This window comes from Nicotiana tabacum, chromosome 20, assembly GCF_000715075.1.
Source record: "Nicotiana tabacum cultivar K326 chromosome 20, ASM71507v2, whole genome shotgun sequence".
NCBI lineage: Eukaryota > Viridiplantae > Streptophyta > Magnoliopsida > Solanales > Solanaceae > Nicotiana > Nicotiana tabacum.
Window position 1 is genome coordinate 134,662,276 of NC_134099.1, and position 11,130 is coordinate 134,673,405.

Consider the following 11,130-nt stretch of genomic DNA (forward strand, 5'->3'; position numbering starts at 1 on the left):
GATCCTCACTTAGAAGATAATTCAAGTCGAATGCCAGAAGCATTTGCTGATACAAAATTAAATATCATATTTCAGCTACAAATGCTCCTATTAGAATTAAAGTCCCTGAAGGATAGAGTTTACTGTACGCATGAAGCGTGGTAGACCAATCGGTTCCAAAGGTAACAATCCTTTAAAAATAGTAGGAGCTAATGATCAAAATGATCATAATGAGGAGGAAATAAGCTCTAGAAGAGCCCACGACATAACATTCATGAAACTCCCGAAAAAGTTCAGGTACCTGAAAATAAAGAAAGTGATGAGATCTCCACAAGTTATGTCGCTTCGGAACTGACACAAAATGATCGTCGACGATATATTTGATACAATACAATGCACAATATTATAAAAGATTGTGAGGATCAGACCAGCAGTCCAGACACTTGAAGATGTCATACCATTTAGATACAAGTTTTAACCTATATGACTTATTTGGCTAAATCTATATGAAGATCCTTGAAGGATTGAAAATGCCCGAAGCATATAATTCAAAGTCTTGAGAAATGTACTCGATCAAATTATAAAGATCTTTGTATGGTTTAAAGCAATTTGTGCGTGTGTGGTATAATCGCCTCAATAAATATTTGTTGAAAGAAAGTTACATAAATTATGCTATTTGTCCATGTATTTTTATAAAGAAAATGTCATCAAAATTTGTTACACTTGCTGTTTATGTTGGTGACATAAATCTTATTGGAACTCCGGAAGAGCTCCAAGAGGGCCTTAAAAATACTTTTACATGGACAAAGTGTACCCATTAAGTACACCAATGAATATTCAATCACTTGAAGTGAATAAGGATCCGTTTCAACCTCTAGAAGAGGATGATGAGCTCCTTGGTCCTGAAATACTCTATCTCGGTGTAGATGTTGCACTTATTTATCTTGCTAATGCTAACAAAAGTGGTGCAGATCATATTGGTAATGCAGATGCAGGTTATTTATCCGATACCCATAAAGCTCGATTTCAAACCGGCAAGCAGGGAGTGCATATGATTGAGATCAGTGATTCATTCGAGAAACATGTGGGTTGGAATGTGATAAAAGACCCACAATATTATACGGAGACAATGTTTCATGCATAGCCCTATTAAAGGGAGGATTTATAAAAGGAGATAGAACGAAGCACATTTCACCAAAATTATTCTACACACACGATCTTCAGAAAATGGTGACATTGATGTGCAACAAATCCGTTCAAGTGATAATCCAGCAGATTTATTCACTAAATCTTTGCCAACTTCAACTTTTGAGAAGATGGTATACAAGATTGGAATGCAGAGACTCAAATATTTAAAACAAGGTTTTCATCAGGGGGATTAAAATACTCGATGCACTATTTTTCCCTTACTAAGATTTTTTTCCATGGGGTTTTCCTTATAAGATTTTTAATGAGGCACCTAGTAATGCGTATTACTAAATATGTGTACTCTTTTTCCTTCACTAGGATTTTTTCCCACGTGGTTTTTCCTAGTAAGGTTTTAATGAGGCACATTATCTTTTAATGAACATCCAAGGGGGAGTGTTATAAATATATTATATTATGGATGTTCATTTAGTACTCCGTTGTAAATAAGCTTCCTGAAGAAGCTTATCCATATGGGACTCCACCGTAAATATGTTTATCTATTTAAGTACTCTATTGGAAATAAGCTTCCTGAAGAAGCTTATCACTTCGATACCCGGTTATGGATAAACATTACCCCCGGTAGAAGATTATCCATACCGGGTATAATAAGCTTATCCTTTCAGTACCCAGTTATGGATAAATATTATCCCCGGTAGAAGATTATCCATACCGGGTATAATAAGCTTATACTTTCAGTACCCAGTTATGGATAAACATTACCCCCGGTAGAAGATTATCTATACCGGGTATAATAAGCTTATACTTTCAGTACGCAGTTATGGATAAACATTACCCCCGGTAGAAGATTATCCATATCGGGTATAATAAGCTTATCCTTTCAGTATTCCGTTATGGATAAACATTGCTCTCAGTAGAAGATTATCCATATCTGATATAGTAGCAACTTACGCAGCAGCTTCCGTTCTTCTATAAATAGAAGAGATTTCAGTTCATTATGTACATCAGTTTGAATTCGAATAATATATCAGTTTCTTTCTATACTTGTCTTTACTTTATAGTCTTTATTTTATAACACATGTAATCTAATACAACAACATGTTCGTCCCACCCAACTCTCATTTCTATATCGTACTAGATAGTGTTGTCCGTGCGATGCACGGGCCCAACATGGAAAATTAGAATGGTAATACACACGGGCCCAACATGGAAGGATCAATTTAGATTAGAATGGTAAAATATGCGCAGCAGCGAAACCAAAATTTCAACTTTAAAGATAAATTTTAGAACGACATTGAGTATTAATAATTAAATTAAACATTTAATATTAAGAGTACTTAATAAAAAATTTAACACATTATATTGTTTGAGCTAAAGCGTCTAGGTTTAACTTAACTCATATCTGGCCTTCTAGCTTCGCCTCAAAGTTGAGGCTAGCACACTCTGATAGTAAAGAAAGAAACATATACTGTATATCGATAATTCCAAATCTTAACCCTGACTACCACCGGATGTTTAATTCGTTCCTTTTTTCAGTATCATACTGCTTCATTGCTAGCTCTCGGCGCGCCGGTTCTTCGATCTCGGGCACAAACCCACCTTCATCCTTCAAGACTTAAAGCTTTTGCTCGCTACCAAATCATGCTATCAAGGAATTGCCGTAATCGTTGCTTGGGATTTAATTGAGGTAACGCAACCACAATAACCTTAATATTATTTATGGATAAATGTTTTTCTCTGGTTGTAATTTAGAAATTTTGTCTATATGATTATCCTATATTTTAGAACGTTCTTGAAGGCAACTTTTTTTTGTTTAATTTTACTTTTTAGTTGGACCAAATTTTGCATCTTTATGTAGCTCTTTTCCTTCTTCCGATTTCTACAGTCTTCTCCGTCTCCCTCCTTTTTTCGCTAGATCCAGTTGTATTTTCTTAGATTCTTCCGCAATTTTGTATAAGATAATTGTTTTCGCTCTTTCTTCTTTTCCTCCTATTATGGATTTCGCTGTTCCTGTGGGTTAACAAACTTCAATTTGTTTATACTTGTGCGTATTTTTTCTTTTATTGCCTCCTTAGCTCTTAGTCACAGTAGGAGGAAAATTAAGTTTTACCCTCCATTTAGTTTGATTTTCAGGTAATGAATTTCTCCTGCTGCCTGCTGGTACCATCGAAGTAAGCTCCATTTTGGGGGAAAAATAACTCCTCTGTTGAAGCTTCAATTCTGAGAAAGGTAACACTTTGAGAATTTTCTAAAATATTTTAGCCGAACCAAGTAAATGCTCAGAGTGATTTGTCCCGGGTGTAAATAGGTTTGGAGTTTTCAGACCGCTGATTGGCAAATTTGAGGTACAACCCTTTTAATTACACTAATGAGTGGAAGTTCACATGGGCTAAATGATTAAAAGAAATAAACACATATAGTTTTCTTAATGTGTAGCAATTTCGATAATATGGAACAAAAAACTAAGGCTAAACTAAGAAAACTGCTGATTGTTGGTGGACGATAAATAAACACCACTAGGATCATTTTTCAGAAGATCCCCTTCTATGAGCAATTGATGAGGCAAGTTTGTCGTAGCCATTTTGCAATTGAATGAGTGAATCTTTTTTAGATTGCCATCTTTTGGTTCATTTCTGATAAAGAAGTGAGTCTCTGAGTGATTGCTTTTGCTCTTTGCTTTTTGACCTTTCACCATATGTCAATTTATTATTTCTCTTATTGCAGTTGTTGCGTTCCATTGTGTGGTTGCGGTGTACTTCTGTTATCCAGTACCGTTCCAACCGAAAGCTAAATTTCTTAGCTCTCATCATTTACATATAGGTATTGTGAGTTTTTGCCTAGGTTCTTTTGAAAATATTACTATATATACATATTAGCGATGTTGAACATATATTCACATTCAGGGAATAGGCGTCGACTGAAATGTCGAATAAAAATGAAAACTTCAAAAAAATACATGCCGACAAGAAGGCTAGGCGACACGAACTGTATAAAATGATGCAATCTGATAAAAAGAGGCCCTCCTAACACGAGCACGAGCAAACAAGGCTCAAACAAGCAGGCGACAACTTGCTGCCTCCTCACTTATTAATAGTTCTGCTGACGTATCATCCTCTATGATTGCTAATAGTTCAAGCGAGCAATGTGCTCCTTTCATGGGATATCCAATTCTATACGAAACAGGTTAGATAACTAGATTATCATTTCTTGGTGGTATGCAATTATAAATACATGTGTGTAATAATTACCATCAGAATGATATACTTACACTCGTTGTTATTATATGACAGGATCAACATCTAATACAAATCATGAACAATATAACAAAGTATCAGTAACAACCCAAGTGTCACCTGAATATATTATGTTAAAGACAGCTCCCAAATGTAAATTTTGCGAAGCCAAAAAATTTGAATACGAGTCGCCCGCATTCTGTTATCGCAATGGCACTGTTAAGCTAAGTTCACACCAAATACCAACAAAGTTAAGAAATCTATATCTAGGAAATACTGAGGAATCAAAGCATTTTCGAACCTACATAAGAACATACAATAATATGTTTGCATTCACATCCTTGGGTGTAACATATGATAGAAAATTGGCGAAGAGAAACAAAGATATTTACACCTTTCGTGTTCAAGGACAGATGTATCATTTCATAAATGACTTGATACCAAGTAATGAAAAAAGAAGAAACCTACAATTATATTTCTTTGATAGTGAAAATGAAATGAGAAATCGAATGACATGTTCCGATAAATTGAACGAGTGTACTGTGAAAAGTTTGATGGAAATATTAAAAATCAATCCTTACTCTATATTTTTAAAATCCTTAATAAATATCCCACAATTATCAGATTTTTATATTGCGCTTAAGTTTGACGCTGGTTTAGATCAACGGATATATAACCTCCCACCTACATCAGAAGTGGCAGGGATATGGGTAGAACAAGATACCAATAATTGTATCCCTACTCCACATATTCGAATTTACACAAAAGCGATAGAAGCCAGCTGGTAAATTATTATTACGGCTGTTATGAACCATTACAATATCCATTATTGTTCCCGTACGAACAAAATGGTTGGCATTGTGGTATTAAAAAACTTAAGCCTCCAACAACTCCTAGAACACAAATGTACTGTGAATACGAACAATTGCCAGCTTCTGCACCGCACCGGCCGCATCTGCGATCTCGTAGGTGCGAGATTTCCTTCGCACCTGCGGCCTCTGAGCCCTTCACTTCTAACCGCTTCTGCGGCACGACGACCGCTCCTGCGGCTCCGCACCTGCGGCCCTAGCCTCGCAGGTGCGGTTACACCAGCAACCAGCAACTTCAGCCTTCTCCAAAATTCTAATTTCAATCCGTTAACCACCCGGAATCCACCCGAGGCCCCCGGGACCCCAACCAATCATACCAACTAGTCCCAAAACACATTACGGACTTGCTCTAGGCCTCAAATCATATCAAACAACGCTAAAATCACGAATCGACCTCCAATCCAAAAATCCAAGCTTTATGAACTTTAGAACTTCAAACTTCTACTTTCGAAGTTTAAACCTAGCAAATCACGTCCGATTGACCTCAAATTTTGCACACAAGTCATGTTCGACATTATGGATCTACTCCAACTTTCGGAATCGAATTCCAACCCCGACATCAAAAAGTCCACTTCCGGTCAAACTTCTCAAAAACCTTCAAATTTCTATCTTTAGCCAAATGACTCCAAAATAACCTACGGACCTCCGAACTCCCTTCTGATCGCGCTCCCAACTCCAGAATCACCATACAGAGCTACTCCCAGACTCGGAATCCCAAACGGACATCGATAACACTGAAATGCACTTCAACCCAAACTTATGAAATTTCTTCCAAAATGCTAACTTCCACAATAGGCGCCAAAACGCTCCCGGGTCATCCAAAACCCGATCCGGGAATACGCCCAAGTCCGAAATCATCATACGAACCTACTAGAACCTTCAGATCCCGATTCCGAGGTCGTTTACTTTGAAATCCAATCTTAGTCAATTCTTTCAACTTAAAGCTTTCGAAATGAGAATTCCCTTTTCCAAATCAACTCCGAATTCCCCGGAATTCAATTCCGACCATGCGTACAAGTCATAATACCTGAAGTGAAGCTGCTCATGGCCTCAAACTGTTAAACGACGCGCTAGAGCTCAAAACGACCGATCGGGTCGTTACAATTATAGGGATCTAAATATGTCCCACAGTAGCATGTTTGTGGTTCTTCTTATACTTCACACTGTTGGTTTGTTTTTGAAAGAAACAGAAAATGCTTTCAAATGAGTAGAACATCATTTTGATCTTTCCTTGATTTTTTCCCGTACTTTGGTACAAAATATAAATAGTATGGATCAAATGCTAGATTCTATTAGCTTTTATCAATAGCTATAACCAGAGTGGGCTTTTGCTTATTTACACCACACTGAAGATTTGATTGAAGGATATCATTGAATTCTACTGGTCTATGTCGGAATGGAGGGTAGAACTAATAACACATTCTATGATGATGCAAATAGTTATGAAATTACGGAAGTAAGAACTAATAGGCTGTTATATAACGGTGCAGCTCATGTGATAGAATATACAAAGCAGATAAAACTACAATTTACTATTGAATAGGTTTTTTTAACTTGGCACCACAAATTAAATTCTCAAATCTGGAAAGGATAGAATGAGCTAGCTGGACCCTTTATGTTTTTTTTTTTTTTTTTTTTTTTTTTGCATGAGACAATATCTTGAGAATCTTGAGCTTTGATTTTGAATCACAACAGTTTTAAGTTAAAAAAAACCTCAAATTCACAAGATAGGGAGAATAAACTAAAGAAATAAAATACATGTCGGCGGTGAGAGAATTAAGGGAGCAAGAGGATGATCTACTCATCCCACCCCCACAAAGAAGAGAGGCAGAGAAACAGATAGAACAAAACTTAAACCCAACACAATTTTAATCAAAGGAAATAAATTCCTAAAAAACCCAACTTTTCTCAACATAAACTTCAAGGATCAGACATGTAAATTATTCAAAACACATACATATAAATCAATGCAGTATAATCATAAGGAACAAGAAAGAGAGAAAGGAGTAACCTTGGCGTTTGGAATGACCTTAACAGCAACTTGTCTTAAGTTCACCTTTCTTAGCAATAGCAGAACAAGTATACCCAAAATGGCCTCTACCCACTTCATCTCCAACCTCATATTTACTCTTAAACTGCTTAGAAAACCCAAAACTTTTATCCAAGTTAGCACCTTCAGTTTCCTCTCCTTCAGGAATAGCAGCAGCATTAGGCTTCACACTACCGTGCAGCCTTAAAAGCAAAGCCTTTATGTGTTTTGCCGGAGAAGGAGGAGGAAAAGGGCGTTTAAATAACCTCGCCGGAGTAGAATTACCACTCTTAGAACCAGAAGACTGACGGGCAGGAGATTTCTTGGATAGAAAATAACGAGCGGGGCTAGGTGAGTAAAAAGGGGAAAAAGGTGATTTTTTTACTTCATTGTTGTCCTTCTGTGGGTTTGGAGTTTCAAGAATCGAGAACAATGGTGTGAAAAAAAAGGGAGTAGAGATTTAGACAATGGTAGTTAGAAGATTGAGATTTCCTGAGGGAAGAAAACACTATGTATGTTATATGTGTGTAATGGATGGATGGAGGATGGGTAGCTTCGTTATAATGGATGGAGGGGGACTGAAGGAGGAGCTGCATTGGAGTAGTACTTTTATGTCGAAAGCCACGCGTCATCCACGTGAGAATTTACTCCCCAAATTGGCTCCACTCTCCTGTGGTCAAGTCTTGTGGAATTCTCCCAATCGTCCACTCCATTGTGTAAAGGCAGAATATTTAAAAGACCCCTATGAACTTTGATCATTTTTAATGAGCGTGTACCTTAATTATATGTGATTTTAATTATACCTATATTTAATTTTTCGGATATTATTACTCATGTAACCTATTAAATCTTTATATTGTGAATACACACGTTGTAGACATTGAAATATTTGTCGATGTGGCTATACACGGGGAAATAATTTGAGTACCTTGTTAAAATATCCGACCCGCCTTCACAATTAACCCCTCAAGTTTAACTCATTTCCACAATCGACCATCAGTTTCATTTGGTCGATAACACATAGAAAACCTAGGGTTTCTCACCACTTCACTTCCATCAACGCTGGGACAATTGTGAGCGCTTGAGCTTGATTTTGGGAGTAGATTGGGTTCTCCGTTGAGGTCTGCTAAGTTTTAGATCATCTTGCTTTAGGGTAAATTAGAGCCGACTGTGAAGGAGCTAAAGGCTACTGGGTTTCTTTGATTTTCTCGCCAAATTTTCTACTTTTCACTCCACATTTGAAGGTATGTGCGCCTTTTTCTGTTAGTATGATGTATAATCAAATTTTTCCTTTGATTTGTGACTAGAGTTTGAATATATTTTGAAAAATAGTTTAAGGTTATGAGAATAACAATGTTTGCTCGCTCCGAAATAGAGGTTCATACTGCTGAAAAAATCGATAAGAATTTCCCGCCGAATAAAGACTACATCTAAAAAATCGTTCTCCAGAATTTTGCAGTAGTCCATGCAAATTTTAAAGAGCCGGCTTGCCACGGCTACAAAAAACTTTTATCTTGTTTCTTCCAAGTAAAAGAATGATTGTTATTTGGGCAAAAATAAGAGCCAAAAATGGCTTTCATGGAATTGGAATAACGAAGGAAGAAAGTGAGAAGAAAGAAAATGGCGAAGAATTAGAAATAAGAGAATAAATAGGGGTGAGAATGGGGATTGTTACCATTGGGGTCTTAATTTTTGGGGAAAAATTAATTTATTAGCGTTAGGGGATGGGAAAGGATTGGGAAAGGGAAATGTTAAACTGATGTGGCAAAAAAAAAATACACTCTCACCCGCACTCAGTCATTTGAAACAACTTTCAATGTCATGTGGTAGGATAGGTGGATAATAATATCCGAAAAATTAAGCGTAGGGGTAGCTAAAATCACGTATAGTTAAGGCGTACACTCATTAAAAAGGGTCAAGTTCATTGGGGTCTTTAACTATTCTGCCTTGTGTAAAAATTACTCTAGATTTGTTTGATTGGGAAACAAGTTATCACATAATTAATTATTCTAGGATTAGTTATCTCGGCCTCTCATAAAAATAATAAAAAAATATATCATAATTTCAGGATAACTAATCCCAAAATTAATTATAGAACGATTTTATCTCAGTCAAACATAGAATAAATTCATCTCAAATTTAATCTCGAAATTAATTATCCCTTATCCCATACCAATCGATCCCTAAATAAGTACTTTTCTTCCCTACCATATTGTACCTCATTGTGGCTTTCATAATTCTAATTCTAATGACTTTATGTGTAATTCTTGATAATATTTAAAATAATTGAGGGTATTTTAGTAAACTTATCAGTTACAGTACATCATGATACCGTTAAACCAAACAGCAAAATGTTATTTGACAACAACAAACAATACAATCTATCTAAACATTATATTCATAAAACGATAGAATACAATACGATACGTTATAAAACGATGGGTAACAATGATCCAAACAGAGTGTACATTTAAAAGTCAAGACCTTTATTTATTGCTAGAAGCCCCAATTTATGATCTTTCTCAATTCTTTATCTTGTCTGCTAATTTGCTACTATCTCGTAAAAGCAACGAATAATCAATTTTTTTTTTTGGCAAATCAAAGAAAGCTCCATTCTTCTCCATAACAGCAATTTCAAAGTTTAAATTGTAGGTTAGTCATACTTTTTGTTTCTCAATGTAGAAATTTTATTTTTTTCAACTCAAGTTACTTATGCTTATAAGTAAGCATATAATGGATTGTTTTGACTATTATTTTTGTTGGGATGAGGCACATCTATATTATTATTTTTATACTTATTTATAGTTTTTTGAACTAACTGTATGGGTTAAAATTAGATCAAAGAAATTCGACATGCAGAGACAATTGGCCGAGGTCGAGCAATGATCAATAAGGCCGAGGTCGGACAGTGATTATAAGGCCGAGGTCGGGTAGTGATCAATAAGGCCGAGGTCGGGCAGTGATCAATAAGGCCGAGGTCGGGCAGTGATCAATAAGACCGAGGTGGGGCAGTGATCTATAGATGTAACAATTAGTTTGCTTTGGAATCCTCAAAGGAAATATTCTACTGGATATTCCATCTAATTGTACAATTTTAGGATTTTTTAGGGATACCCCTTATAAATAGGAAGAGGGGACTTCCCAAAGGAGTTATCTCTACCTCTCCCTAAAAAATATGTTAACACACCTCTCTAAAGAGATTATAGGATATGTGATCCCACACCCTTCACCGGACCCGAAAAGGGTCTTAAGATTCTTGCATCGGTTTATCATTCTTCTTTATCAAATGAAAGAGGATCTGCCCTACTCAAGATTGAGTGAATCTCTTCCTTTATTTATATTTTATTGCCATTTATGTTACTTAATGCATCATTTTTCATACTATTACTCGACTATATTTTTTTATTCATGGAGCTGTCAATATGGGCCGGGTTGGGCTAGCCCAGCCCAGCCCACGTGGGCTTTAGCAATTGACGGGCTGGGCTGGGCTAGCCCACCATTTTGATGAGCCTTATAATGGTCAGCCTACCCCAGCCCTATGTGGGACCGCGGGCCCCCACGGGCCAGCCCATCATTTTTAAAAATATAATTTTATATTTTTTCTTTAAGTTCTGACCTAAAAAAAGATAATTATTTAAAAGTTAAAAAATATCTTATTGAGAAAAATTCGCAAAACTTAATAATTTTTTATATTGTTACAATATATCACAATAAATCTATATTATTATAAAAGCATTAATAAAATGTTGGATTACAAAAATAACCTTTTAATATTAAGCATAATAACTCATAATAAAAGGATATAATCAGAATTCTAGACATTAGCCTTGTAATCCTATTACTTTTAGGATATACTTCTTAAAAAATTCCTATT

At 36.0% G+C, this 11,130-nt stretch overlaps 1 long non-coding RNA gene across 6 annotated transcripts; it reads left to right on the top strand.

Annotated features, from left to right (window-relative positions):
* Positions 1-2,495: 2,495 nt before the first annotated feature.
* LOC107774724 (uncharacterized) lies at positions 2,496-10,578 on the top strand. Of its 6 annotated transcripts, none has more exons than XR_001645574.2 (5): positions 2,496-2,812; positions 3,247-3,354; positions 3,850-3,945; positions 4,029-4,308; positions 10,094-10,578. It is a non-coding gene; the product is annotated as an uncharacterized LOC107774724 (long non-coding RNA). The 6 variants fall into 6 exon arrangements; XR_001645576.2 differs by having other exon boundaries at positions 10,116-10,578; XR_001645575.2 differs by lacking the exon at positions 10,094-10,578 and adding an exon at positions 4,416-10,087.
* The last annotated feature ends 552 nt before the right edge of the window (positions 10,579-11,130 follow it).